Source organism: Echinops telfairi, unplaced genomic scaffold, assembly GCF_000313985.2.
Source record: "Echinops telfairi isolate 266 unplaced genomic scaffold, ASM31398v2 ScPeMD7_443;HRSCAF=831, whole genome shotgun sequence".
Lineage (NCBI taxonomy): Eukaryota > Metazoa > Chordata > Mammalia > Afrosoricida > Tenrecidae > Echinops > Echinops telfairi.
In genome coordinates, this window is record NW_022104341.1 from 69,931,457 (window position 1) to 69,955,886 (window position 24,430).

The window sequence follows — 24,430 nt, forward strand, 5'->3', positions numbered from 1 at the left end:
ACTCCCGGCCCAGCCTCATGACCTGCTGTGGTCCAGCCTTACACACACACACACACACACACACACACCAGCACTCCCTGCCCAGCCTCACGACCTGCTGTGGTCCAGCCTTCCTCAGCTCAGCCCCAGCATCCCCCATTTCTCCAGCGCCCACTCACAGCAGCCCAGCCCAGCCCAACTCCAAGCTTTGGTTCTCCGGGCAGACAGTATGGATGTCTGCTCCAAACGGTGTCCACAAATCAGGCCTGCCTTGGTGCCCGCCTGTGGTGGCTATCCCCCCATGAGGTATAGCACTCACCACACACTCTCAGAATTATTTTCTCCCTTTTGCTCGCTGAACTTCCTGAGGTCCTGGTGTTACCCACACCCTGGTAAGTGGGTAAGTGAAAGCCAGGTACAGTGCAGTGCTCTAGGAATATTTAATACAAAGAGCCCTGGTGATGCTGTTGGATACACGCGGGAGGACTAACTGCAAGGATAGTGGTTCAAATCCACCAGCCACCCTGAGGGAGAAAGAGGAGGCTTCCAGCTCCACCAAAGATCTACCAAGCCTCTGAAACCCTCTCTAGGGTCGCTCTGAGTTGGAATTGGCTCCAGGACAGTGGGCTTTTGTTTTGTTTGTTTGTTTGTTTATCAGCAACCCTACGCTTTAGAAAGAGTTAAGAAACCACGTCCATTCTTGTAATAAGATTTCCCAGATTTTCAAACTCCAAAATATCCGTGAACTCAGTGCATTAGAAGTTTTACTTAGAGCGCTCCGACATTACCTGAGCGGTTTGCAGTGGTTCCCAGAGCCCGAGTACCATCTGTTGGTGACAGCATCTCCAAGAGGCGCCCTCCGCTTTTCTAGATGCCGAAGGGAGGCTCTGTGTCCAAAGTGCACGCTCCAGTGTAGAGACGCCTCTCCTTCTGACCTGAGCCTCCCCACTTTTAGCAGAGATTATCTTGATGCCCCCCTGCCCTGCTGCAGCTCAGTGTGCTCCTCTGTGAAATTAGCTACTCTAACTCACAGGCAAGCTGGTCTCTCGAGATGTGAGACCCTCCAGCTGTTGTGCTGTGATATAGAGGGGCTTTCAACCCCTCAGCACCATGGGTGGCAGAGCAGAATTGCTCCATACCGGTTTCGGGGCTGTAGCATTTATAGGGCTCGAATACCAGGTCCATCTCCTACAGAGCAGCTGGCTGATTTGAACCATCCTGTTAGCAGCCCCAAACCAAACCTCCCGCCTTCGGGTTGTTTCTGGCTTATGGGAAGTGGCCCTGCAACTCAGAGTAGAGCTGTCCCTTTGGGGTTCAGAGGCTGTAATGCTTTATGGCAACAGAAGCCCTCGTCTTGCTCACACAGAGCAGCTGGTGGTTTTGAACCGCTGACGTTGTGGTTAGCAGCCCAACTCATAACCACTGTGCCACCAGGGCTCCTTAACAGTATATTAAATACCCTCACCCTACCTCGCACTGGGAGTTTCCTGTCCTCCTGGATCCCCACTGTGGGCGAGCCTCTCCAGGGGATGCACCATCCCCAGGGAACCCTGTGCTTTCAAAGTGGTTGCTGCTGCCACTCCCATTGCTCCTGCTCAGTAACTGAAAAAGAACAACAAAGGAGTTGTCCTTGAGTCAGGTCCCACGTACGGCAACCCCATGAAGGTCAGAGTAGAACTGTGCACCAAATACACCAGTGTCTCTGAAGCATTAAGTCCCACATGAGGTGCATGAGCAAGATTCATCCGTGAAGAAGGGAGGAGCCTGCATCTTGGAGCCAACAGCCAAGAACGTGGGCATCAAAGACGGTGTGGCCCACTAAATTGGGATGAAGGGAACCATCCAAAGGCCACGGATTCATAAGATCCTGGGATGTGCCCAAGTGCCACTGACTTGTCTCTGGCCCAGCACAGCCCAGTGCGTGTCTGAAACCCCCTCTCATCATCTTTATGAGGTGGTTTTTCCGACGTGCAAGAAGTTTCACTGAACGTGTGGGAAATGGGATTTTCCCATGAACTTTTTCGGTCCCCCTTGCAAATCGCCAGACCTTTCTTCCAATGCACCTCTGTGGAGACTCACTCTGCCAGCCTGTCTGGTTAACAGCTGAGCACATTCAGCATCGGTACCACCCAGGGATGCGGTGATCTTAAATATTTACTGCACAAAGATCGTTGGTGTCAGGGCCTTGAAAAGCCAATGGTAGCATCAATGTGTGCTCGCATGACCCGCGACGTGGTAGCAGAGACAGCGAGGGAAAGGGGGGATGTAAATGGAGGGAGACCCAGCAGGATGAGCATGATTCAGATGGGCCATGGCAAACCTGGCAGCACCTTCTAGGGCAGATGACTGGGATTTTTCGGGATGCAGCGTCTATACTGACTCTGCAGTAGTACTCCGAGCTGATGAATGTCACATCCATTTCCATCTCCAGGAAGAGTGACCCATAGCCTTCATTTCTGCCAGCCATCCATGCTGGCCGTGTGCTTCGATCGATAGCCTGGCCGCTAGGGACTGTCCAAAATGCACCTTCGTGAGTGGCGCAGCGGTATCTGCTTGGCTCTATGGTTGCACTCATAGTGTGGTGCTCTTTGCACTCAGTCTGGACATGATTCTAGTCCCACCAGGGGACGGACCCTGAGTAGCATGGTACAGCCACGGGCAGCAGCGGAAGTACCTATTCCAGGCTGTGTTATGCACCACAACCTTGAACTTCCTTGAAACTAAAGCTTCATGGTCAACTGTTTGAATGGCACAGACCCACCCCCTGCGGCGACTGGTGCCATTTTCTCATGAGAAATACACAGCGTGTTTGTTTTTTGTTTTCTGCTCTCCCCTCTCTCGTGTGATATTCTTATGGGCGGAAAAGTTCTGTATTCCTTCACCTTATAATTGCCCAGTTTAAAACGCTTCCATGTCATTGGGTCAAACATGAAAGAATATCTAATGATCAGGAATGTGGATCTAGCCAGCCTTAGCACCTTGCTTTCACCACCTCAGTTGCCAAGCGCAGCACTGTCCAGGCCCCATTCTTCCCTTTGACGGTATTGCCCTGGCCTTGAAGTCGTCGTGCTGAAACGCACAACAAGGCATGAAGTGGTATTCCCCTGTGAACTTAGCACTTTGGGTGGACAGAAGTGTATCTAGAAACACCTCACTGAGCAAGCTTGGGGCACAGAGTAAGTGCTCGGACACTCTGATCCTCCTTAGCCTTCACCTGGAGAGTGAACAACCCGACTGTAGATCAGTTGGCTGGGTCTGGAAAGGGCACCACACCAAGAGGAGCGGATACAAACCCTGATGACTGGGGCTGTCGCCTCTGATTCCATTCCTTTCTCTGCTGCAGAATGCCAGCCCCTCATGGGTCCTGAGAGTCAAAGGCTGGCTAAGCTGTGCAAAGGCAGCTAGAGTTTGTTGAGCATCTCTCCTGGGCCTTGTCCGGCCCTACACTCAGGCCATCTCCCGTGGTAACTGTAGGGCTACGAGGTACATAGAATGAGCCAATTTCCCAGTTGGCTTTGGGCAGACCTCCACCTCATGGAGATACCACCATGCTCCAGTGAGTTGTCAGTACCAGAATTTTCCAAAGTAGATTGCCAGGCCTTTTTTCCGAGGCACCTCTTTTTTCCCAAGCTACCATAGTACTTTTTGGTTAGTAGGCAAGGACTCAACCTGAACAAGTTCCATAGCTTGCCCACCATCACAAGGCTAGTAGGCTGCAGAGCCAGAATTTCAAAGTGTGGTTTCACTGACTCAAGCTTGCACACGTGCCCACTAAATTGTATCCCTTGAGGATTACAGATCATGCGAAGCCCTCTTTCTCCCCGCTCTCTCACCAACCCAAATCCATGCCCAGACCTCAGTGTTCTTGCCCATAGCTCATGGTTTCTAAAATTTTTGTTACCAGGATTCAGTCCTCAAAGGGATGGTCTAAACAGATAACATGCGTGGCTACTAACTGGAAGGTTGGAGGTTTGAATCTACCCCGAGGACATTCTGCTTGGTGAAACAGAGGGGCAGCTGAAAGAGGAAGCCCCTCAATGAGACAGAGTGACACAGTGGCTGCAGCCCTGAGCTCAAACAGAACCAACAGGAAGACGCTGCAGGACCAAGCAGCGTCCTGCTCTGTTGCACACGGGGTCCCTCTGAGTTGGAACCAACTTGATGGCAATGAGCTGCAACGACAAGAGGTGCCTTGGAAGAGAGGCCTGGCAATCTACTGTCTGAAAACCAGCAACTGGAATCTCTATGGCGCATAATTCTCCATCGGTACACTTGGCCTTGGCACGAGTTGGAATCCACCCACTGACCACTTGGAGCTTTTTGTTGTTGTTAACAAAGAGAAAACGGGAGTTTACAACAGGGAGAAATCACAACAGGGACTTCTGAGCACAGAGTTCCCTGGACAATTGGAGAGGCCAGTCTCCTGTGACATGCGGGGCCAGGGTATGTGTGGGGTGGAGTGTCACCTTGCATCAGAATCAGTTCTATGGCATCTGGTGGTCCTCACAAGGCCCAGCACTTCCTAGCTGACTACATGCACCTCTCTCCTCTAGAAAGAGGGAGTTCCATGCAGGCAGGGTTCAGACAAGATTCACTCCTGACCCCCACTCTACCTGGCACATGCACCCTTCGTCTTGGATGTTGACATGATGTCCATGAACCCCTTTAAAAAAGCCTCATTGAAAGCCACCCACGTGTGAAGAGCTTTGTATATATAGTAGTGGGGAAAGGGGCTTTTACGGGAACCTGAAACTGACCCCAGGGGACAGTTGGAGCCAGAAAGACATTCATCTGGCCACTCCTGCCATGCACTCCCCCATCCCCTGTGCATTTCTGTCTGAGACCCCAGCCCCCAGCTGTCAATGTCTGGTGAAGGACCATCGCTTTAGGTGACGTTTCTTCTCCTGCTGCAAAACCAAGGAGCCAGTCCCTGAGCGGAAAGAGCCAGAGAAGTGGGGGATTTCTGTTCACTACCCTCGTCCACCTCACTTTACTGGCCAAAGACATCTTCATTCAAAATCTAGCGGTTGGTTTTCCCGTTAGCTTGAAATCTGGATCAAGATGTTGCCTATTTGGATTAAATCTAGTCTGAACGTTTGTTAGCTTCACTTCCTCATTAAGCACCACATTGTGGAGAAAAGATCATGATCGCAACACATTGACTGCAGCTGTCACACAAGAGGAAGTCACCCTGGAGTCAAGGCAGGGAGCCTGGCGCATTGCCGCCGTAAAATAGAAGGTAACCCTTTTGATAGTGTGAAGGTGCATTTTCTTTCCGCTCTACTTAACAAAACATTGTCCAGCGATAGAATCGTGAATTCCTAGACTTGTGTTCGCAGGCAAACTAACAGTAGGTTACCTGGGCGAGCCTCCATCCAGTGCAGGAATCCCATAGGTACATGGGTGATGGGCGTGGGTTGCACAGTGCTGACTGGCTTCAGCTTTGGCCACTCTTCCTGCATGGATTCACCTTTGTTCTGTAAGTTCATCAATCCAATTACAGCAAGCTCTTTTTTGACTTCGGTTCCCTTTCTGCCTCTATGCATTGATTCATTCAGGGGACACCCACTTGCTAAGAACCCCCCACTTGCCAAACAGTATTTTACTTACTGAGGATGTCGATGAATAAGGCAGACGCTGAAGAGTTTCAGATGCCTACCACCGTCCACAGCCTCTCTGATCAAAGCGGAGTGGGGGGGGGCTGTCGACTAGACTATATGGCAGAGCATAAGGAAAGGAGTAACCTTTGCCCGAGGAAGTCTGGAGACGTCTGCCTCCAGGGATGCAGTTTGGGGAGAGAGGATGGGAGTGGGCCACGGGACAGAGGTGCGCCCGCACTCAAGAAAAGGGATCAGCGTATTTAAAGGCATCTAGGCAAAGGGATCGAGAAAAGGCTGGCTCCTCCCAGACCTGACTGCGTGCAGGGGACAAGGATGCAGAAGGAAAGGCTGTGATTGTGGAGCTGAGAAGCTGGGGTTCCTTGGGAAGCACTGGTGGTTTTCAAGTGCTTGCATGACACTATTAGAGCTGCATTTCTGAATGCCATTGTGGTGGCCAGTGGCATGTGGTTAGTCGAATGGGAGGACCATTAAGTGGCTAATGAAATAACTGAAGAATGGCTAGCAGGCTTGAGTCAGGAACATCGGGCACAAGCCAGGAAATGTAACCGAGGGAGCTAGTGTGGGGAACTAGTTTACTAAGGTCTTAGAAGAGCTGAAACCCTTTGGGGGGCTCTGGGGGCTCAGATTAGTAACAGTACAAAGTTGCTGCTGTCTGTAGGGCAAGAAGGGCAGAGGAAGGAAGTGATACCAGCAGAGCCCAGGGGCTGGGGTTGCCAACAGACCCTAGAGCCACAGAGGGTGCTGCCAGGACTGGAACCATGAAGAGGAGATGGCTTCTTGGGTGGACGGTGAATTGACAGAGAAGATTCAGTCACAGCAGAAACATGACCTAACGTGACCAGATGAAATCCTCGGCTTCTCCCTTTATCCCACCAGCCAGTCTCCCACTGTTGCTTCTTTTGGACAAACCCAGGTGGTCGTGGGTTGGCAGAGGAGCCTGGGGAATGCATGTCCATAAACTTGGACCTGTGGTACAGAGCAAGGGCACAGAGGGACCTGAAAGCAATGAGGACAAGAGGCACTGTGGGTCCAGAAGAAGGGAGAGTCAGTGCAGACAAGGGAGTGAGGTGCGCCAGGGTCAACTGGAGTGGACCACTGAGGTAGCACTGGAAAGCCATTCTGCTGGGCAAGATGAGACAACGGTAGAGCTAAGCTGCCTACCTCCATGGGGATAAGCCTTCGGAGGTCAGATAATCAGATGACATAGAGCATGCACCCTTCTCTCCACTTCTGTAAGCCAAAAGAACCGAACCAATGTCACCTCCTCCATTCCAACATATAGCGGCCCTATCAGACAGAGAGGAACTGCCGCCAAGGTTCCAAAGCTATAATCATGGAAGCAGATTACCACGTCTTTCTTCTGTGGGGCGACTGGTGGGTTCAGACCACTGAGCTTTTGGTTAGCAACCATTTGTTTTCATCACTACAACACTAAAGCCCCTGTCTTCTGTAAGATCAAACCCACTGCCATTGAGCCCATTCCAGCTCTTAGTGACCCTATAGGACAGGGTAGAACTGCCCCTGTGGGTTTCCAAGTCTGTAACTGTCTATAAGAGTAGAAAGCCTCCTCTCTCTCCCACAGAGTGGCTGGTGGTTTCGAACTGCACACTTTGCAGTTAGTAGCCCAACTTGTAACCATTATGCCACCAAGGGCCCTAGCATTTATGCCGACACGGTTTTCTCTGAGGTTCGAGTTTTGTCGGTGCATCCTCCTTCTCCATCAGCGGTCTTCCGGTTTTCACCAGAGCTAGCAATGGTCCCTCTTTATCTTCCTCGCTGTTCCCTGCCCATGACTCACCTTTCAGCTGTGTTACTTTATCACTTTGAATATTTCACTTCTTCTTCCAAGGTTGAAGAACTGGGTTGACATTAATGGAATCAAGCCGAGTTGTAGGCAGCTCACCGTTAAATCGTTCCTGAAACTTGTGTTCTACAAATGCAAATGTGGAAGGGGCTAAGTGGTTGCCTCTGCAGTTGCTTCTTGTCCTGTTTGCTCAGTTGTCTATTAGCATAAAGCGTATCCTTGTAAGACAATTATTTCCATTCCATTTTGCTCTGAAAATACCTGGCCTGGGTTCCCTGCAGGACTGGACTTCATTTTTGTTTGGTTTGGTTTATAAAGCCTAGGAAACGTCATTCAAATTAAACTTTCCCAATGAGCCTACTGTATCAACAGACAAAAGAGGAGATATAGTGGAATGCAGGTGAAGCTGCATTGGAGCTTGGTGTGCTACCCCGGGAACACTTCCCATCCCCAACCCACTCCAAAGGATGAGGTTCTAGAAGGGAAAAGAGAGTCTCTGTAAAATCTTCTCTCCTTAATTTCAAGAGTAGAAGTTAGGAGGTCAGACAAGGATGCCTTTCGTGTTGTTTTTCATCCTAGACATTGTATTTCTAGCATTTAATTCCTAAACAAAAATTGGGGCCTACTACTTGGGAGGTAGCAAAATAGCAGAAAAAGCATGAAATCTGAACCGAAGCAGACACGATACTTTCTGGTTGGGCTCCAGATCTCAAAGTCATCAGTGTGAACCCACCCGCTGCTCTCAGGGAGCAAGAAGTGGCTTCCTGCTTCCATCAAGAGATACAGTCTTGGAAACACACGGGGGAAGTTCGACCCTGTCCTGTAGGATCATTAAGAGCTGGAATCGATTCGATGGCAGACAGTTTGGATTTTTTGAGTTTTTTGCTTTGTTTTGTTTTTCAGATTCTTAGTGATCAGCTAAAACGAATGGGAAAGCTACCTCTCTGGATTAGACTGAAAATTAAATAAGGGAAGAACTATACAGCCATTGATAATGTATTAGGTACAGAGTAGGTACTCAATATTGGTAGATAACATGGTATTGAACTTTTTTTTTAAACATCCCAGCCCAGTCCAGATCAAGTTCATCAGTCTGATATTAGCCCATATGTCTGATACCAATATATAAAATCCCTTCAGACTTACGAAACACATGCAATGACGCCAAATGCAGGAAGATCACAGGCCAATGCATGGGAAGTCTTGTAGTGTAAGCATCTCAGCACTGGTGTAGGTCTCCACATGGCTCCTCCAGGTCCAGGGCTCTGGCTCTCTCAGTGTAGCTCCATGTGGCTTGTCAACAGGAATGTCTCACCAGGAGTGAACGACATGGTATTGAACTTTGAAGTTCACTCTTTTTTTGGTTTGAAATCCTGCTCCATGCACTACCAGCTATGTGATTTTGAATGGGTTGTTTAATCTTCTCAACGCTTTGTGGTATTAATCATTAAAATGAGGATGATGCTATAGCTTCCTCAAATAGATCTCCTGAGGATTGAATATTGTCATTCTTGTAAGACTTTTAAAACATTACTTAGCACATAGTTAGTGTTCAATAAATGTTAGCCATACCACTATTTTAAACTATTATGCAAAGTCTGTGTTAGCGGCAATGGGCTATATCTCTGTAGTAGACAAAGGATCGTCCCACATGCCTGGAGAACGATGAGAATGAGCAGTCGACTGGAGGGAGTCTGATGGGTGTACAGAGTATGGGGCTTGAGAGCCTTCAGTTCTCCAATCATGTTGACAAGATTGAGTCCAACCCCGGAGTTGGGGCTGACCCTGCAGGGGAGCATCAAGGCCCTTGCTCTGAGGGGAGGATGGCACACAACTGTCACTGCCGAACATTGACCACTGCGCCCAAGCAGGGACGGTGCGGGGCATTGAATATGCTCTTCCAAGACGTTTCCAAACAGCCCCATGACGGAGACTTCTTCTCTCCCATGATGCCTTTAGGAACCTGAAGCTCCGAGAAGGTCGATCGCTTAGGGCTTCTGGACGAGGCAGGGCGAAGACTAACCCAGCTGTATTTCTCCCCCTACAACTACACTGGCCTAGGTTATCACCTAAACGGGCCCCGTTAGATGAAATGGGCTTGCTAGTAGCGCCTCTAGGAGGACAATAGCCAGCACCCAAATGTAGCGGCACCTTACTCACAGCCTGGGCATGCCGTCCCAGCTGGGCCAGCCGCCTCGTCTGTAACACCAAACTCCACGAGACTCCCGTCTGTAACACCGAACTCCACGAGACTCCCGACAGAAGGCCGGAGGCTTTCGTCCTTCGTGTTCCTGGGATTCTTTGCTCGTCACGCTACCTGTGTGGAAGCAGCTCCCGGGCCTCCACGATACAGGTGTGCTGCTGCATGCTGGATCCTTCCGCGGGGATGAATCCGATCACTTGGAGCTGTGGCACATGCTACAAAACTGTGGTACAGGGCATGTTAGCTGAAGCGGCTGCTGCCCTCACTCTTCTAATACAGGTCATTAACATTCACAGAACCTTAACTACAGCCTCTCTAACGAGCAGAGCCGTCATGGCGAGTTTCCCCATAAGTATCTATCGGGGCTGACACTCATTCTCTCCTGGTACAGCAATGCAGCTTTTCTGGATAAATCATTGTGTGGAGGCTCATTCTTTCTCCCTAACTGCCGTTATTAGTGGTTGCAGAAGAATAATGAACAAACTCTAGTCTGAAGGGGAGAAAATCGAGTAAAAGATAAACGACCAATCAAGGAAATAAGAACACATCTGTCGGTGGTATCCCCGACCCACAGCGCGCAGACCTTGTTGGTGCGATGGCTTAGCAAGGGGCTCAGGAACTGAATATGGACGGAGCACTTAGAGGGTCTCTGCGTGGGAATCGGCTCGACGGCGTGGAGCATGGTTTGGGTGAGTGGTCTAGGGGCCCGGTGTATCCTGAGTGTTGGCCAATAACAGTAAACTTGCTGCCATCGAGTCAGTTTCCACACACAGCCACCCTATAGGGCAGGGCTGAACTGCCCAGGTGGGTTTCTGAGACTCTACAATATCTGCAGGAGTAGAAAGCCTCATTTTTCTCCCAGGCAAGAGCTGCTAGTTTGGAACTTCTGACCTTGTGGTTAGCAGTGACACAGCAGCCATCTGTGAGGCTTTTCAAAGCACACCTTGTGGGGGCCCTGCCCACAGAAGTTCTGGTATGATGTGCTGCATCCTGCAGCCACCGCAATACAAATATCGCAGACAGTGGCTTTAAAGAACAGATATTTATTTCCTGATCTGTTTCAGCTTCTTACCATTCCGTGGAGTCCCTGGACTGTAGATACCTCTGCTGAGTGTCTGTCTTCCCCTCTGTGTGCCACTGCCCCTGTTTAACTCACAGGCCACCAGGCTGCAAACCCATTCTCCTCTGGTATGGCCCTATTGACATACTGAAAACATTCTTTCCAAAGAGGGACACCGGTTCAGGGCCTGGGAGGGCAGACAAAGCAGTCCATAGAAATCAAGCTTGGGGCACCTTTATGTCCATTTGCAAACATTCCCAAATGCTTCTGAAACTAAAGTAAGTCCATCTAGTTTCACTCCCACAACTGCTGCTCTGTCCTCTGTATTACGGATCAGAGGACTGTGGTTGAGGTGCTAAAGGCAGAGGAAAATGAAGTTTGTTTGTGAAGGATAAACTCATGTTTCTCTACTTGTGCGTAAGGAATATCTCCTCTCAGGGTGGTGGTAGCTGCAAAAGACTCTAGGTTTCAAGCCTCTCCTGTCTTGGTTCTTGTCCCACTCACAAGAAAGGATTCAAAGGAGGGTCGGCTTTCAGACTGGAGCCACAGACAAGGATGGGGTGGGAGAGTGCGCTTATTAAGGAGGTACTTTTCTGTGAAAATAGAAGCCCAGGTAGCACAGTGGTTACACTTTGGGCTGCTAAACGCAAGGATGGCAGTTCGAAAGTACCAGGTGCTCTGAGGGGGGAAGACGAGGCTTTCTACTCCTGTCAAGAGTTACAGTCTCAGAAAGTCTGGGCGGCAGTTGGGCTCTGTCGTGCAGAGTGCTGTGACTCAGAACGGGCCTGATGGCAGTGAGTTCAGTGGCTTCGTGTAAAACACTGATGGGCCCCCAGCTAATCCGAGGGACGTGTGGGGCGAAGACTCAGGTTTTCATTCCACTAGTGGTAGACCTTCCTTCAAGGACCGGCTTTCTGGTGGATCTTCTGCTCTTGGCGGACTTTCTGCAGTGCATGTACCTTCCCTTTCTAGGTACATGCACCCCAGAGTCCGTGCCCTGTCCTTGCTTGCCAGGTTCAGTTCCTCCATTCTGGGGTTAGTGTGCCCATCCATCATGCGCTGCTCACTCCCTTTTCCTCTCCCTTTCTTCCTTTGACAAGAAAACGTGCACCTTCTCTTGTGCTGGGAGACGGGCGTGCCCCCACCTCTTCTGTGCTAGGAATTCCTTCCATTGCCAACCTTTCTCTCCCTTGCCCAGATCTGTATAGCTCACAGTGGCATCAGCTCTCACTATTTACAGCACTTTCTCCCTTCTCATCTTCCCACTTCCTATCTATCATAGCGTTCTCTCAGAACACCATCATATTTCTCTCCAGCAGTGCCTTCTTTATCTCTAATATTATTCCTTTGCCTTTCAGTGTGTGCTGGCAGCCGAGGATTCTAGGGCCCCCCCACCCCTCCTTTACTATATTTTAAATCACATGGTCCTAGCTCTTTAGTTAAGGGGAATTCAACAGCATTGTATTTCAGATTTCAGTTCATCTATGCACAAGTTAATTTTAAACAAAGCATGATGAAACATGTCTCTGCTATCAGTGGGGGGCTTCAGACAAGTTCTCTGAGTCATACACTTGCCTTAGTCTCCTTCGGGTGCCTTCAAACCACAACCAACAGCAGGGTGCTTTTTTTGTGCAGTGGGATAAGTGGCTTTGAAGTCAGGGATAATCTCAAATTTGACCACGCCCAAGTGGACATCTTCCAACATCACTGAGGCTTTGCAACAGGTTTATTAGCGTGGTGCCTCGTGCAAAACAAGAGACTTTGGATGGAGCAAACATTTTAAGGAAAGGTAGGAAAACCTCAAAGATGAGCCAAGATTAGGAAAGACTGCCAACCCTGACAAATGAAGAACAGGTGTCTAAAGTCCAGAGCCTGGTGGAAGGAGATCATGGAGTTTCACTGATGTGATGACTACTGATGTTGGGATTTCACAGGATTCATGCTTTTCAGTTGTAAGCAGACATCTTGGCCTTAGCAAGCTTTCAGCTGAACAGATGCAATAGTGTTGCACAAAGACCAGCTGGCTTAACGAGCTCATCTTTCCTTTTAAGCACGATGGGCCTCTCAAAGATGACTTTATGGAATGAACAGTCTTGTAGGGACCTCTATGAGCCAGTGACTTCCAGGGGCATATGCTATGCCGAGGCAACTATCTTTTGATACTCCATTGGGGTAATCTTGATGATATATTTTCTGAAAGGACACCCAGCATGGCCATGGGCGCTTATGATAGGGAAGACTTAACAAAACTGAGAACTGCATCATTGAGAAAAAACATCCCAGGAAAGTTGTGCCGAGGATTTTTTTTTTTTCCATCACGACAATGCTCCTGCCCATTCTTTGAGTAGAGTGGAGGCTACTGGTGAGAGTTTCTTTGGGAGCCCTTGCCCTGTCCAGCCTCCAGCTCTGGTCTTGCCCTTTCAGACTTCTTTTTGACCTCCAAATTCAAAGAACTTCTCAGGAATACGATGTGAGCTCCTTGACAATGGCCAAACTGCCATTTTTACTTGGTGTGAGTGGAAGAATGCAGAATTCTTCAGGGAAGGGTTAGAGGGATGGAAACACTGCCTGAAAACGTGTATCCACCTAGATCAGGGGTATGTTGATAAGCAAGGGCTTCGCATGCTGACTTTTTCGTTTAACAGTAATTCCTATGATTTTGTAGCAATGCACGTTGACTTACCTTTGTATTTATATGTGGTCATTATTAATGCCAGTCACCAAGGACATTCTAGCCTCCCTTACTGGGGTCATTATAGCCACAGCCCTTCAGAGAGTATTGTCGTGGTCAGGGCAGAGCCGCCACCACTGGGGCTCCTCCTTCTACAGTCCTGCCCACTTAACCTTTGTCTTAAAACCTACATGCTCTCCCCCCAACCCCCTCACCAGAGCATATTGTTTAAGAGCACAGACTCCAAAGCTAACCCATTTTGGTGAAAATCCTAGCTTTGCCACTTACTAGTCTTGGTGACCTTTGGTGCCCCAGTATCTTTGTGAACCTGAACATGAGGAAAGGAATAGCAACCTTCATAATTTGTAAGAATCAAATCGAGTCTGTACATGAAAGCACTTACAATAGTGTCTGCTGTAAGCATAGGTAGTTCTGTCTAAGCACCAGCTGTGATGATTACTGCCCTTCAGAACTCCTGCCCAGTCCCTCAAAGATGAGGTCTTTGTGTTGCTATTTGCCCCATTCCTCCCTCTTCACACTCGAATGGACTTGCTAAAACCAGAAATAATCATCTCCACAATCAGGAACTTAGCTAAGAGGATACTGGCCCGTTTAAACAAAAGGGTCTTTCATACAGATAGAACAAATGCACAAGTAAAGTGAGGTCCCTACTAGAGATAAACTTAGTAAGGTCTCATTGACTGTGCCATCTTCCTGCCATGGCTACCCTATTACCAGAGCTAAGGCACCTCTACCCTAGAGAGCACACAGGAAGAGGAGTCAGAGACCAGGGTGCCAATGCCCACGTAACACACGTGCGGCCCCTTGTAAGTCACTATGTCTGCTTTGTTTTGTTTTCTAGTTTTTGCAATCCTGGAAGACACATTCTAGAACCCGTCTCTGCTGACGTATCCGTTGCTCCCTCCAAGCATTCATTTCTTTATCTAGTCCAGAAGTATTGATTAGTTTCCACTATATGTTCAGCAAAGAGCTGCTATCTCATGGCCATTGGTCCAAACCCACCAGCCTCGCTACAAGAGAAAATGAGACTAGCTTCTCTCATAAGATTTACAGTCTCAAAATCGTAAGGACATTTTGATTCTGCCTTATTCTGCTCATGAGGAGTCAGAGCCAGCTTGATGGTGGCCGGGTTTCTTGCTTTTGTTTCTGTTTTTGCTTCATGTGTCAAGCCTGTGCGAGGCACACACAGGGGTTGTACAAAGCAGACCAGGCCCTGCTTCACACCAAGCGTACGCTGCGTGGGGACTGACTGCTGGCAAACAGCGAGAGCACTCCAAAGAGAGAGCGGTGGGCCTGTGCAAAGGATTAGAATGGCTCCTTTCTGTAGGGAAATTGCCGGAGATCATTGAAGGGAAATGGCACTTGAGGAACTGTTGTGATTTTATTATTTTACTTTTTATTATGTTTGGCCTGGCGGGGGAGGGGTGTTGGGATTTCAAAAGCAACCAGTTAGGTGAGGAGTGTTGCAAGGTCAAAGGCCTAAGGGAAAGAAGGAAACAAGTGGCGAGTGACAAACAGAGAAAAACGTTGACCAGACTGGAGTGAGGACGGACGAGGAGAGTAGACAGGTGGTTCCAGGCGCTCAGAGATGCCTCCCAAGACAGGCCTGGTGCTTTGTGCCCTTCTACAAGCTCACCAGTGCACCGTTCTACCCTGCCTTCCAGGTGGCACCAGGAGTCTGAAGAAACACAGCAGTAAGTGGTTTGGCTGGTTTGGTTTGGATGCAAGCTGAATTCAGGGAGATGAGGCAGCCTCGATGGCACAGCGTCACCGGGACTTTGATGTGCTTGGGTTCCTCTTACAAGGGCAGTGGAAGGCAGCCCAGGGCTTTAAGGACAGGGAGAGGAGCTGTGTGTGTGTGTGTGCGCGCGCGCTTAAGACCACTTGGTTCCCTATTTAGGGTCACAGGGAGTTGGAATCGACTGCATGACCCTGAGTTTGGGGTCCTTTGAGTTTTGCTCTGTGAGGGATCAGCCAAGGGACAAGAGCGCGGGTATAACGGGAGTCTCTGGGAAGAGTCTGGACAAGAGAAAGTGCTGCAGAGGAGACGGAGAGAAAGAGAGATTTCCGCATTTCTTAATGAAACATCAGCTGTCGAGACAGGAATCAATCGCTTCTCCAAAGAAGAAAGATGAGACCTTTTACTTCTTTAAAGAGTTAGTGTCTCAGAAACCCTCCTGGGCAGGTCAGCCCTTGTCCCCTAGGGTCTCTGGTGGAAGGAATCACCTGGACATATGCTAAGGCATGCTAATGCTAGGTTTCCTCTGTTTTGTTGTTTATTTCTGAAGGAACATTGTTTATCTAGCTTTCTGTTTCCTTTATTCATTGAATATAGTCCCTTCCTACTAGCCACTGGGATCTAACTGTTTGGAGCGCAACAATTGTTAAGTTACGCTTTCCCCTACAAAGACTTGACTGTCTCTACAAGGTCAGGATGGGTAGTGGTGAAGAGACAAATGATTAACCATTGTCATTGGACATCCGTGATTCCCAGGGTCCGCTGTCTAGTCTAGCCTGAGGCTCTGGGAAGGTTGCCCAGATGTGTTCTAGTTCCCCTGATGGATGAAGAAGGAAAGGGCACCCAGGTTGTGACAATAGCTTGTGCCAAGGCCTGAGAGGCATATGCCAAGAAAGGATACGTTAAGAAGGCATGTGAAATGATGACACCGAGTCCCCGTCACTCAGAGACACTTGGGGCCAGACCTCTAGGCTCCTTTCCAAATGCAATCTGCTGATGAACAGTTGTGATCCCTGGGGCGCTATGAAGCGCTTTTTCCATCCCTGCTTTACAGCAAAGGAGGCTATGGGTTTCCCTGGGGCCTCTGCCCCCTGGTTGTGGAATGCGAGCCAGGCTAGGTGGCTTTCTGCTCTGACTCACCATTGCCCCTCACAGACTTTGCAGCTCCGAGGGGAGCTGTGAGGAGATGAAATGGAACTAGACTAGGGGGTGGGAACGTGTAGCCCATCTTTTCTACAATATTGTTATTATTTTGAACAAGTTAGTGGCCTCGTTTCTTCCTTTAAATAAAAAAGATGTGTCTGAGCTGCACTAGAGCTGTCGAGGAGCCCTGATGGCACAGTGGTTATGTATTAGGCCCAAGGAGACACCAACACATTGTTCTCACCACCAAGTCCTGCCTGACTTTCCCCTTGTGTGTCCAGAAAGGCTGTCAGAGAACCAGCTTAATTTTCAGGAGCTCAGGCGATGCTTTCTTATACAAGCCAGAAATCCATCTCTCAACATCAAGGATATCCATGTGATGGAGCTTGCGTGACAGCTGGCTTAACTGTGACCTAGGGTCATGGTAAGGACAGTGGAGGGCAACTGGGGCGCAGAAGATCTTCTGAAATTGATTGTGGTGGTGATTGCACAGCTCTTCTTAATATGATTGAGTGATTCAGATCTTTATATGTGATGTATATGCCAAAAAAAACTATTTTAAAAAAAATCAAGTTTGAAAAAACAAGCCACTAAGCTTTCCCCTCCATCCCATAAGGGTCTAGACCAGCGGTTCTCAACCTGTGGGTCCCAACCCATTTGGGGGTCGAATGACCCTTTCACAGGGGTCGCCTAAGCCCATCGGAAAACACATATTTCCTATGGTCTTAGGAGCCAAGACACCACTCCTCTATCCGTCTCTAGGTGGGTCTGCCCACATGCAGATATGCCTGCCTACGAGTTCCCGGTGTGAAGACTGTTACACATGCTACACCATGCTTCAAGACAAAATTTCATTTATCTGTCATTAGAAATAAATATTTCACAATCTATAATTGCATATTTTTGTGATTAATCACTATGCTTTAATTATGTTCAAATTGTAACCATGAAAATACATCCTGCATATCAGATATTTACATGACGCCTCATAACAGTAGCAACATTACAGTTATGAAGTAACAACGAAAATAATTTTATGGCTGGGGTCACCACAACATGAGGAACTGTATTAAAGGGTCACGACATGAGGAAGGTTGAGAACCACTGCTCTAGACAATCTTTGGTACTCTCCTGAAATGGTAGCTGAAGGAAAGGAGTGCCTTTAGCTGGGATTGAGGCCCAACTTTGAGTATTTAGAGGCAACTTTTCAATCATTAAGGAACCCTAGTGGCAATTTGAGCTTTACGCTGGGCTACTAACGTCAAGGTTGGTGGTTCCTCCCCACCATCCACTCTGTGAGAGGAAGATGGGGCCGTCTGCCCCCATAAAGGTTTACAACATCAGAAACCCTCCAGGGCTTGTGAGTCAGAATCGACTTGATGACAGTGGGTTTGATTGTTATTTGGGCTTCAATCATTGCAGAGATAAATGCTCAAAATGATGCCAATTTCTCTATAAAACCAAGGCATCCGCTCCTACTGAGATAGGGGGCTCTAAGGCGTAAGATCACAGAGTCCCAAGTCTCAGTAGACCTGGCATATTTTGGTATTAAATATGTTTCTACTATATTTGAATGGCCATAGTACATCTTAAATTTAGACTAGGAATGTGAACTCTCCTTAGAAATATTCACAAATATCTAGCTGTACCTTAGCTCAGACAAAGAAGAAATCCTTTATATCTAGGAGCGAGTTCGTTTGCTGTTTTTGAAATCTGAATTTATTTCATGGTACTGTCTACCCAGCCCCCCCCCCAAAAAAAAATCAGTTCTCCCATAGAAATGTCTTAGTCATTATAAAGGTAGGCTGCTTTTCTTTTAAAAAAAGAAAGGGATATGCAAGGAGTTCAAAAGTTTATGGGAAAACGGAATGAAAAGAAACTGGAATTTTCTATTCATGGCTGGAACCTCTTCATATAAGGAAGGGATATGTCTTGCATTTTTCAAGTGCTAAGTCGACCAGAAACTTACTTTAAAAGGATGTTTAAATATATCTTCTCTAGAGCTATACTATCTAATACAATAGCCAGTCACTACATATGACTAACTTTAACTTAATGAAGACTAAATACAATGAAGTGTTTAATCTCTCCATTACTGATGACTGACATGGGGTCATACCTGACCTCCCCTGGCGATAAAAAAGGAAAAGAGGCTCACCCTCATCTGCTCACGGGTGAGTGCCACAAGGCACAAGGCAGACATGCCTCCACCCCCCATCAGTCTTTACCAACTTCTGACTCCAACCATCCTTCCAAAGACACTCTAGTTCTCTGCTGGGTTCGGTACTCTATAGCCGTGGCCTACAGAACCCTCAGACAACACTCATGATGATGGGGCATTTGTTAGGGAAGTTAACAGGTTACCGAAATCAGAATAAAAAACATTTAAGGATACAGCCCTTTGTCCACAGCAGCACCTCTTCTCAGCCAGAGCAGTAGCCATACCCCCTCTGATCCTCAGCCTCGCAGCCATGAGAGCCCTCACCTAGCCTCGGTCTTGGTCTGCTCTCTGTCCTGCGGTGCTGGTGCGACACCTCTGCTCTCTCTCGTGATCTGGATGGTGCAGCTCTGGCGCTGCCTCTGCCCCTTCAGGCAAGGGTCGCACATGCACTCCGCTGGTGGTTCCCTTTCTTCTTGGTCTTGGGACTTCTTGTTCGCATTTCTGAGACGGTTCTGCCCTACACCCAGCAGAATGGCAATTCTCAGCAACCCCTGGATTATAGTCCTACACTTGATTGACATGCCCCCACCCAGAGACTTGATGGGGCTTACAAGAGTCCGAACGCATCATTTCACTTCACCACAGTCACACTACGTCCTTCAAGTGTTCAGCAGTCATGTTGAGCTCCTGACTCCCTATTATATAGTGTGGACCTAGAGCCTTCCCATCCCAATTTCCAGAAAGTTCTTTTGGACAGCACTATTCCAGAGAGAAATCAACTATTATTAATAGCATAGCTTCTATTCTCCCATCTCCACCCACCCATCCCCTCTGCCCTTCAGTTGCCAAACAGTTTTCTCTGCCTTTCTCTGCCAAGAAGTACGAACGTGGCTGTTTGTTCTTGGCTAAAGGTGATGGAACACACCCACTACTAGATACTCCCAAGGGAATTAGCCTTCATTAGCATGTGTCTTCCCTGTTAAATCACTCACCAGGGAAAGGTACATGCATTCAAATCCCGGGAATCACTCTGTGTCCTTCATAGTACACACCTTAGTGCAGTTACAAATCACTTAAGTTAATCCGTTTCTCTCCAGCCTTCTTAATGGATAATGGAGTTCATCCCTTTGCGGTGTGGGCTGAGTTCTTCATTTAGCCACGAGAAGCCATGTGTTCTCCCTGCCCTCCACCTGTCCCACCCCTGAGCTGCAAGTCTGCGGTAGCAGCAAGACTCCGAGCCTCTGAACAACGTCTCTCATTCATCTCCCTAGCCTCTCTGCTTAATCAGAGCCTGGTGTGGAGAAAGCATCCTGTGAATGTTTGCTGAAGAAATGAATTAATCAATTAGGTAATCAATCTTGATGCCTTCCGTTAGCACCTGTTGGACTTTTCCCCAATTATTCCTACTGAGTTCATTCTCCAGCACAAGGCTCTCAAATTCTACTGTGTGTTAAAGATCACCAGGAGGGCTTTGAAAGGCTACAGATGCCAGGCCCCGCCCCAGGAAAAGGGAATCCCAATCTTTAAGGCTGGAGCACAAACAGCATTATTTTAAAAGTCCCCCACGTGATTATCTTGTGCGGTCAAGTGAAAGGCCACTGAAGATTCCTAATAAGGCAGCTTTTGGGGAGTTCTCATCCTTTTTGACAACTCCACCCCACATTCCATCCCATCCACTCTCCCTTCTGCTGCACCAGTCCCTTGAATCTGGTCTGAGTAGTCTCCTGACTCTGTTATAGGGCAAAAGAGTCCTCCTGGCTTCAGAGAGAGGTTATAGGAAAGATAAACTGCCTGCGGAAGTGTGTTTTCCATGACTTCATGAAGATTCAGCCTTGAAGAGCTCATCTAAGTTTTTAAAGATGTATTGAAACAGCACCGGCAAATTTCAAATTGTCTTACCAGAAGCTTAAGTAGGGAGTAAATTTGATGTTTTGTTATATGTATAAAGCAGAAAACATGCTATGAAGATAAGTATGAAAAAATGTAACTTATCACAGGAAGAATTGATGGACTATAAATGTGCTAACACTTGTGGTAATGGTGGTTAAGACAGGCTCTGGGGATGGGGGAGACTGAGAGCAGACCAGAATCAGCCTGGAACAAGTGCTCCGGTAGAAGGAACCCCCACTGACTAGATCAAGAGCCTATAGGGAGTGCCTGACGGTTGTCTCAGAAAGACACACTGGAGGAGCGAGCTCCAGGAGCTGAGGGAACCACAGAGCGCACAGTCAAGTAACCGCAACAGCGGGCACAGTAGGCGCGCACAAAAAGATGACCATCAGGCAAGAGAGGGGAAAGGAGGTCAAGAATGGATTGAGCCCCAAGGAAAGTTTACAGGTTTTCTTTTCTTTAAATAAAATAATAATCATCATCATTGTTAATTGGATGAAGGTTTATACAGAACACATTAAAAGAGCACATTAATTTTTCATTCAACAATTCAGGCATGTTTTCATGTTATTAAAGAATCCCCCACAATGTCATAGCCCTTTATCCAACCTGCTCACTCTTTCCTGTGCCCATTCCTCCCCAGCCCTTCTGAACTTACCCATTGTACTGCTAACTGCAAGGTCAATGTTTCAAGCCTACCAGCCACTCTTTGGGAAAAAGATGAGGCTTTCTGCTCTCCAAAAGATTCACAGCCTCAGAAACCCACAGCGACAGTTCTGCTTTGTCCAACCTTTGTCCACAGGTTGCTTTGAACCGAAACGGACTTGATGGCAGTGGATTTGGTTTGAGTTACAGACCTGCCTACTTTTTGGCTGATAACTGAGCCATGGGGCTGAGTGTATTTCCAGATCTGCGGGGTGACCATAGTCTCCTGCATTCCGCCAGTCTAGCTAACCAGGACCTCACGACCATCTTGTCAAGGCCGACTCAGAGACCTTAACGGACAAGGTAGACCCCTGTGGGTTTCTGAGACCGTCACTCTTTCTGCAGGTAGGAAGCCTCTTTATTCCATATCGTGGCTGATAGTTTCAACCTGATCACCTTGAGTTTAGCAGCCCAGCGCATAACCCCCTACACCGAGATAGCTTAATATCTGACCAAGAGCTTGTTGCTGCTTTTATGATTTGGAGGTTTGTTCCACATTTTTCTGGCACTGTATCCAGGACCTTCTACTGGAATCCCCTTCGGAGCCATTAGGAGTGAGAGTTGGGCATCGTCCACTTCTGCTGGACGCTGGGTCATGGATACTGATGTCCTCATGGGCCCTTAGTCCATTGCACTAATTTTTTTCCATGTATCTTTGATTTTCTTCACTCTTCTTAGCTCCAGATGAGGGGAGACCATAGTTACACCTTAGATGGTCTCTTGTGAGCTTTTAAGACAGCATTAAACCATGAAGTTCTGACATGGCATGGAGAAAACATGATGAGAAGGAAAAGCAGTCAAACTCAGAAGGGCTTGTGATTTCATTTATGTGAAATATCTGTAATAAGAAAAGCAGGGACAACCATTTATCAGAGGGTCAGGGAAGGGGAAACCGGGGACGTTCATGCCTAAGCATGCATTGCACTGCTGACAGTAAGGCCCGTGGTTCAACCCCACCAGCCTCTCCCAGGGAGGAGAATGAAGTTATCCACTCTCATAAAGATCTGCAGCTTTGGGAGCCCAATCTAGGGTTGTGACAAGTTGGTATTGTCCCTGGGTTTGCTCTTTTAATTGTAAGCTTCTGTGGAGAATGATGTAGAACATTTGGAAATGGATAATGGTGATGGTTGACCAATATATTGAATATAATTAATGTCACCAATTTGGACATTTAAAAATGATTAAAATGGCAGGTGTTCCGTTATTTGGATGTGCCATAATTAAAAGTGGAACGGGGGTGGGATTAGGGCTCAGGACATGGGCAGAAGAGTAGGGACATCCTTTCACACAGGACTGGACCTGCCATCTTGGGAAGGCACCCTGGCATCGCTCTGGGTGAGATATTGGGGTGCTAGCTGCAAGGTCAGCTGTTCAAAGCCACCAGCCTCTCCTTGGAGAAAGATGGGACTCTCTGCGCCCTTAAGGATTTACATCTCCGAATCAACTGGAGAACTCTGGGTGGGAATCTTGAGCAGGGATGGCTTCTCAAGCGAGCCCAGGCTGGAATTGTGTTTCTTTTTCCGAAGCTCATCTACCGATCCTTTCCCAACATTACAAAATGTGTGCATGTGCTGTGCTAAAATGAGCCAAGAGAACAAGGGTGGGAAAAATTAACAACAGCTGCTACTTACTGAGCATCTGCTCGGTGCCAAACACCCCACAAGGTTCTGCTGTGGTCCTCTCCATAAACCGGAGAGGCTGCCATCATGACCAGCCCCCTGGAAAGATGGGAAAGCCGAACGTCGTTAGCTTGCCCAGGGCCATGTGAACAAGTGGCAGGGCCAGAATCAACAAGATGTGTTTGTTCTCACGCCCAGGCCACACTTCATCCCAAACCAGGCAGGCTGCCTCATGGTGCCCGGGCTCCATACCCCACCAACACCATCTCCCGTCAGCAGACAGCGGCAGGGCCATGCTGACGCTGGTTCTCCTCCCACACTCTCATTACATGGAACATGGTGGGGGTTGATGCGTCTCCACCACAGGCTGTTTTTCAAATTTATTTAATTCATCCATCATGCTCTGAAGCCATTTGCTTTTTTATATTGGACAGATGTAATGAGATTTTGGACACTAAAAAATGTTTTTATTAAAAGTTATGACCCAGAGCTAGTTGGTAGGGGCTCTGCCATAAATCCCCAGAAGTGTGTGAATTTATAAAGGATGTAGCAACATCACCTTAACCTTAGAGGCCACACCATAGATTACAGGATCACTTAAACCAATATTGTCCCCCTTACCTCTGGCCAAATAATAATAATAATAATTTATGTGGTCATTTGATGCGATGGTTCTCCGATCAGCTAGAGTTGACTAATGAGGAATCGAGACCACGGGGAGCAGGTAGTTGATGACGGGTCATTGGTGGTTGGCCTGCAGGCCCACCTGCACTCAGTGTGGACACATGGGTTCTTCTCATCTGCTCGGCACGTCGGCCGCTGGCACGGAAGCAGAGGAGCCATCTCCTCTTTGATGGACAAGGGGAAAGCAGGATCTCGCAAGTGAGGGCTGGGATGGGACTGTAGGTTAGAGTTCCTCCATTGCCCAAGGGAAGCTCGCCTCCAAAATCAGGAAAGGACACGATTATTGTACACTTGTGCTTAACTCTTCTTTCAATGTCAGTAGATTCCTATTATTATTATTTTTAAAATCATTTTATCGGGGGCTCGTACAACTCATCACAGTCCATACGTCAGTTGAATAAGGTGTGTTTGTACATATGTTGCCCTCATTCTCTTCTAGACATTTAATTTCTATGGAGCCCTTGGTACCAGCTTTTTTCCCCTCCCCCCTTTCCCCTTACCCTTATAGCTCCTCGATAGATTGTACATTGTTATTATTTTCATCTCTCATACCAACCGCTGTCTCTCTTCCCCCATGTTTTCTGTTGTTCTTCCCCCTGTAGGGGAGTGCATGGTTATGTGTTATCATTGCAATCGGTTATTGTCACATAACTGGAAACCATCCAAAGCATCATGAGCTTGTGCATATAAACCAAAGCATGGTCTATATCCATATGTGTGTGCCCTGTGTCTGGATTACACATGTAGAAAGAGCACACGCGATGCTGCAGGAGAGGCGTTGAGCAGCTACCTGCACAGGGAGGGCAAAATGAGGTTCCTGCAAAGAATGAGAGTTTGGATCACATATATATAATAGATCTAGATAATAATATTATAAACAAATTAAACTTAACAAACAATTGGATGTGGCCATCTGTTAGCTAGTTTTAAACACATATTAATTGCTTTAGGCTTGAGCACCTCCTATGAGCTAGTAAGCTCTGAGCTAATAAGCAAGGTGTGGTTCCTGGCTCAGGAAGCTCGTGGCTTTATAGGCACAGGTCGTGTGTGCAGGAATCTTAAGGGAAGGTTCTCAGCTCAAAGGATCAAGGAAAGCTTATGCCAGAGGTGGCATCTACACTGGGTTTTGGA

General features: G+C 47.9%; 1 protein-coding gene across 2 annotated transcripts in view; it reads left to right on the forward strand.

Annotated features, from left to right (window-relative positions):
• The window catches only part of DAB1 (DAB adaptor protein 1), a 1,456,966-nt gene that overhangs the window by 1,392,772 nt on the left and 39,764 nt on the right, over positions 1 to 24,430 (forward strand). The gene's annotated exons all lie outside the window — the stretch shown is intronic.